The following is a 6,731-nucleotide window of genomic DNA, read 5'->3' as shown; positions in this document are numbered from 1 at the left end:
GTTAACCAATGTCATAAAACAATATGTGTACTGACTGTTTAATGAGAAACTATTTGTTCTGTAAACCTTCACCTGAAGTACAATAAAAAAAAAAAAAGGACAACAGCAACGACAAAAAGTAAATACGCTCTTAGAATTAGTAATAGAAATTTTCATTCCTGTCATTCAGAATCTACCAAGCACGTAGAATCTACCAAGTATCTAGACAATTAATTTTTTTTTTTTTAACTAATGAGCTTTACTCCCTTAAAGCACATGTAAAAAGTATAGTTGGCCCTGTTTCTTTGGGTTCCACATACATGGATTCAACCGACTACCAACTGAAAATATTTGGGAAAAAAAAAGTTCCAAAAAGCAAAACTTGAATTTGTCACATGCCAAACGTTATGTTGAATCCACGAGAATGAACTGATGTGTAGGCATCCCCTGCTCTTGCCTCCTACCATTTCACAGATCCCCAGTCTCTCTCCAACACTCCTTGTTTGAGCATTGTTGGCTCAAGTCTTGTCATTATTCCCTAAACATTACAGTGTAACAACAATTTACACAGCATTTACATTATATTAGGTATCGTAAGTTATCTAGAGATGCGTTAAAGTATACGGGAGGATGTGCACAGGTTATATGCAAATACTATGCCATTTTAGACAAGGGACTTGAGCATCCTCTGATTTTGGTATCCATGGATACCTAGGGACGACTGTATTCATCATAAAACCATTAGAAAATGTTGGAAATACCACCAGCATTGGTAGAATCATTCAGTTAACGAAATGTAAAAATCTTAAACTGCTGTCTTTAAATTATACATTCAAAAAACAGTGCACTAGGAGTTGTTACGTAAACTTCATCATCTGCAAATGCTTTTGCAGCTGACAGTGATGCTTCACACCTTAGTTCTTGCCACCTTTTCATTTTGATCTTTGTTTGTATCGGATAACTGGGTTTTCAGGGGTGTGAATCATGGTTGTATAATTCTCACTGGGAAAATATCTATCAATGAGATCAAATTCATAGAAAAGAAGCATAGTGGACTAAATTGTCTTGATTTGACCATAGGCAAAATTTTCCCCAATACAACGAAGACACTCAATCCCAAATGGTACATAGGCAAACTTCTCTCCTGATGCTGGGTTGTCTTGTAACTAGCGATCAGGATTAAAGTCCAGGCTTTAAATCTTTGGTGGGAGACACACACACCTAAAGACCTGGAGGAATGGCATACCCTGCCACAGTCTGGGGACTTCTGGACATTCTCATCATGGTCATTATAGGAAGTCTAAGTCTTAATGTTTCCTTAATACAGCAATCAAGTAAATTTAGATCCTTGAGCTGGTTGTAAGTTGAAGGACGTGGATTCTCTTGGCAGACTGTTTTCTGTTCTAAATAACATTATTCTTGAAGTATTTTGTCTCTGGCCAAAAAGAAGCCCATCCAAGCTCTAGTAGTTGAGGATATATGCTGCCCTGCCAAGAGCAGTCTAATAAGCAACCTTGCTACTTCATCATCTGTCAAAGGACGCCCATCCTTGTATGTAGAATCTAGTAAAGTTTGGAGAATGTCATCAGCTTTTTCCTCTGACTGTGTTTCCAGATTGCCTTATAGAAAATATTCTTGATCTCTCAGTGAGCTCTGTTCCTGCGTCTGAAACTTGGCAAAGGCAGCCAACCGGGCAACAGCCAGGCTGCATGGCTAAAACCTCCATTCAAATCTGCATACAGCTGTGCCACCTTCTCATTGTGTTGACTTCTGATTTCCTTTTCATGTAAACATTGGCTAGCTGTTAAAATGATTAGCTCAGAAAGAGCTTCAAACCAATTTTTTTCCTCCGCTTTCTCTCCAACTTTCAAAGTATTCTTTTGTTTCTTTTTCAGTTAGAGAAACATGATGTCTAAAGTGGGCTCTGTTAAGGCCCCTTTTTAATATTTTCTTCTTCTCCAAGAAAACTGGATTAGGCACACCGTATGCATCTCCTTTTCCAAACACAGGTGTTGTCAGACAACTGTAGACATCTTCTGCGTCCAGATCTTCATTTTTTCTGTTAAAAAGCAGTGCAGCAGCATCGCTTCCCAGAAGGCAAGTAAACGCCTTGCTCGCCATGGTAAAACTAAATACAGGTTCATACTTCTCATATGCATTTTCTAGGAATTCAATTGAACTTTTTCTAAATGCTACTCCTTGTCCAAGGAATGGAATTGGAGAGAAAATGTATGGTGGAGTTTTCGCCTCTGCCGGCAGCTGGGACAGGTGGCTGATGGCAAGGCGGAACAGGTAGACTAGACAGGGTGAAGGTGCAGGCGATCAGGAGCATAGACAGGAGGCTGTCTCCTGTCGTTTGCTCAGTCACCTGCCCCAGCACCGACCTGTCCGCCTGAAGTAAGCCCAGCAACGCCATCCCGGCCACCGCTGCCGCTTCAGCCCGTCGGAGACGCTGAAGGCCTTGGTCGCCTCCGCTCCTAAGGATGGAGCAATAGAAGTAGGCAGATGGGCGCCAGGAGGTGGCCTCGGCCGCAGGTCTCCTCATGTACCAATTTTTAATATTTTGAATAGAACAAATATAGACCATGTCTAAAATTTCTCTACCGTTTTGTTCTAAAAACCATTAATTAAATAAGAACTAGTACACAAATGAAGAGACATGATTCTTCCCTTTGTCAAATTATGGAATAAAAAACATTAAAACTGGGGTAGTTAACCATTGTCATAGGGCAACACGTGTACTAACTGTTTAATGAGAAACTATTTTGTTCTGTAAACTTTCATCTAAAGTGAGAATAGCAGCACAACTAGAAGAACGTAGTCGATGTCACTGAACTGTGCATGTATAAATTTTTCAAATGGTGTATCTTTGGCTATGTGTATTTTCACCAAAAAAAAAAGTCGAGAAGGGAGAGGGTTGACATGTCGTGGGGTTGTTAACCAATGTCATAAAACAATATGTGTACTGACTTTAATGAGAAACTATTTGTTCTGTAAACCTTCACCTAAAGTACAATAAAAAAAAAAAAATTAAAAAAAACCCACTAAAACTAACATTGACATAATTATCATGAGGTATATTTCCAAAAACAACATTTATATGTAATTTATCCTCATAAGTATGAAAATGTTGATCACAGGAGCAGCTTTTAGATTCTATAGCTGTTTTCTCACCTATTTAAACCTGATTTAATAATTATATCTATTACTAATAAAATGTATATTTGTTTTTAATTCAAAAAAAATCTAAGTAAGGCCTAGTATTAAAGTCATCATACAATCACCGTACCTGTTTCAAATGTTTAACACTGAGCAAACGATAGCCTAATAGCTGCAACATATTTTCAATCACTGAATCTTCAATTAGCTTACTATTAGCTCTTTCAGTAAACTAACATTTTAAAAAAAAACATGTCAAATATCAATATCAACCTGCAGATCATCTGGAGAATTTGTCTTGACAAGCATTGGCAGGAGATCTCTTTAAGAAGCATTCTTCCAAAATTATTATTTTCTTTTTACTCTTAAACCATCAAGTAGCCTATCAAGAGTACACTCTTACCAGAATTTTACTTTATTTATTTTTCAAAATAAGAGTCAGGACACATTATAACAAAAATATTTACCTCATTTTGCCTGTTTTAAAAGTTTTCAATCAATGTTTTTATTTTTAGTCCATTATGTATAAGTACAGCTACTAGTAAGAATATAATTTTTTTCCGAAAGAAATTGTCTGTCTACTATTTATCACCTGATGCAAATGTTGTTTAAAAAACAATACTAGGAATATTTAGGAGGTGTCACTATAAAAAGATATCTTCCTTTCTTTCATGTTCAAATACACCATGTTGTGTTTTTGTTGTTGTTGCTTTGTTTTATAATGCATATGGGTCTTAGTAAGAATCAAAGATACTCATGGGTCCAAACCATGTAGAACACTGTCTTGTAAAACCAGGTATTCTGGATTTAGTAATACAATTTATGGAGGGAAAAAAATATGGGCATTATTATTACACGTTTGCTGTGACATTGTCTAAGCTTCACTTTTATTTTGTTGAAAGATTTGAAAACATCACAGACTGCAAAAATAATAGGATCAACATTTCCATCATGCATATTGTATTAGCCATATTGTCTAAATAACAAAATTTACTGCTGGGAGGCCAATTATGGAGATCACAGGCCACATACACTTAGTAATTACAGCGTACTGTTCAGAGCTCTTTATTTCTTGGAAAAATAAATTCTGACAGTAAAATAGAAAATAAAATGATCAAATGAAAGAGATAAAAACAATTCTAAAAATCCTCATCTGGCATCTGGATTGTTCTTCCAGAAACATGAAGTTTCTATTTAATTGTGTATCCAAAACAAGAGGATCACAATAATTGGAAATATTTCCTTTGCTTTTAATGCCAGCACATAAGGTGGTCATGTCAAGACTAATTGCTTGCCTTATAATGTTTTGACTTTCTATATTCTTCACTTCAATTACCAGACATTTCACTAACTGCATTTGTTCTTCTTTTTCGAAAATAATTTCAAACATATGGGGTAAACTTGGGTGTTTATTAGTGTTTAAAAACAGTGAATTATCTGTAATATCTAGAAGTATGAATTTCAATCATTTGGAAAATATTTTTTCTTCAAAACTCATTTATCTTTTATAGTAAGTATTAAGCAAGCCCATCATTTCAGTGCAATGGCTCCATCGCGTATTAACCGAATTGTGTGTATGTACATTATGGTCATCAATTTGTAGACACTTTCTCAGTTTCCTTATACTAGCCAGACAGCCTTAGCCTTCTGACCTTTCTTTTGTCTGAACTTTCTACCAAGCCATGCCCCCACTCCTATTCTCATGTTCAAACAACACTTTATTCTATCCTTTCCTATGTAAACTCCTGTTTGTCTTTTAAGACTCCTTGCGATTATTTGGTTTTTGAACACTTCGATCTAGCCAACTGCTATTTATTTTGTCCAATCCCTTACTAATATACATTCCTTAATTGTATCAATTACCCCACTTGTGTTTAGCCTCCTTTTCCTGGAAATATGAGAGGGCATGAAATCTGACACTGTTACTCTAAAATCTCAGGACTTAACATTTTGTTGTCGTTGTTAGGTGCTGTTTAGTCAGTTTCGACTCATAGCAACCCTATGTACAAAAGACCAAAACACAGCCCAGTCCTGCACCATCCTCACAATTGTTTCCATGCTTCAGCCCATCACTGTAGCCACTGTATCAATCCATCTCGAGGGGCTTCCTCTCTTTCCTTGACCCCCTACTTTACCAAGCATGATGTCCTTCTCTGGGGACTGGTTCCTCCTGATAACATGCCCAAAGTATGTGAGACGAAGTCTTAGCATCTTCACTTCTAAGGAGCATTCTGGTTGTACCTCCTCCAAGACAGATTTGTTCATTCTTCTGGAAGTCCATCGTATATTCAATATTTTTCACCAACACCATAATTCAAAGGCATCCATTCTTCTTCAATCTTCCTTATTCATCGTCCAGCTTTGGCATGCATAAGAGGCAATTGAAAATACCATGGTTTGGGTCCGGTACACCTTAGTTCTCAAAGTGACATCTTTGCATTTGAACACTTTAAAGAGGGTTTTTGCATCAGATTTGCCCAGTGCAATACGTCGTTTGATTTTTTGACTTACTGCTTTCATGGGCATTGCTTGTGGATCCAAGGAAAATGAAATCCTTGACAACTTCTATATTTTCTCTCTTTATCATGATGTTGCTTATTGGTCCAGTTGTGAGGATTTTTGTTTTCTTCATGTTAAGGTGTAATCCATACCGATTTTTGTTTTCTTTATGTTAAGGTGTAATCCATACTGAATTCTGTAGTCTTTGATCTTCATCAGTAAGTGCTTCAAGTCCTTGCTTCTCTTTTGATAAGCAAAGTTGTGTCATCTGTATATCGCAAGTTGTTAATGAGTCTTCCTCCAGTCCTGATGGCACACTCTACTTCGTATAGTACATATTTGTTCAGCATGAAAATTGAACAAATATGGTGAAATGACACAACCCTGATGCACACCTTTCCTTTCTTGATTTTAAACCACACAATGTCCCCTTGTTCTGTTTGAATGACTGCCTCTTGGTCTATGTACAGGTTCCTCATGTACGCAATTAAGTGTTTTGGAATTCTCATTATTCACAATGTTATCCATAATTTGTTATGATCCACGCAGTCGAATGCCTTTGCACAGTCAATAAAACCCACATAAACATCTTTCTGATTTTCTCTACTTTCAACCAAGATCCATCTGACATCAGCAATGATAGCCCTTGTTTCACGTCCTCTTCCCTAACCTTAACCCTAACCCTAACGTATCATTGTCTCTTTAATACACAAAATTTGAATAATCAAAAATATTAATAAATGGAAACAACTCTTCCATGTGTCCTCAAAGCGTAAATGATATCCTCTTGTAAATGTCATAAATGGGAGGATCCAAGATTAGCCATAGAGATGATATTTTCCACCAGTGTCATTGTAGGAACAGTATCTCATTGCTGATAGAAACTGTGCGTCTAGTGACACATGATGGTCAATGACCATTGGCAAGGAAGGCTATTAGGGCAATTAGTGCAACACAATAGTCAACTAAAATGTCATTTCATAGTATGAAGCAAATCCCTCATCTTGGATAAAATTTCCTACAATTATTCTTTGAGACTTGTTTAAACAAAGAGAGTAGGAATTACTGATCTTCTCTGTGGAAGCATACTCCCA

The 6,731-nt window shown here is 36.7% G+C and overlaps 1 pseudogene; it reads right to left on the bottom strand.

Moving 5' to 3' along the window:
• Positions 1 to 911: 911 nt before the first annotated feature.
• LOC101352337 (lanosterol 14-alpha demethylase pseudogene) lies at positions 912 to 2,404 on the bottom strand (annotated as a pseudogene).
• Positions 2,405 to 6,731: the final 4,327 nt, after the last annotated feature.

This window comes from Trichechus manatus, unplaced genomic scaffold (assembly GCF_000243295.1).
Source record: "Trichechus manatus latirostris isolate Lorelei unplaced genomic scaffold, TriManLat1.0 scaffold00013, whole genome shotgun sequence".
Taxonomy (NCBI): domain Eukaryota; kingdom Metazoa; phylum Chordata; class Mammalia; order Sirenia; family Trichechidae; genus Trichechus; species Trichechus manatus.
The sequence above is the reverse complement of the archived record's forward strand: the minus strand, read 5'-3'. Positions and strand labels throughout refer to the sequence as shown.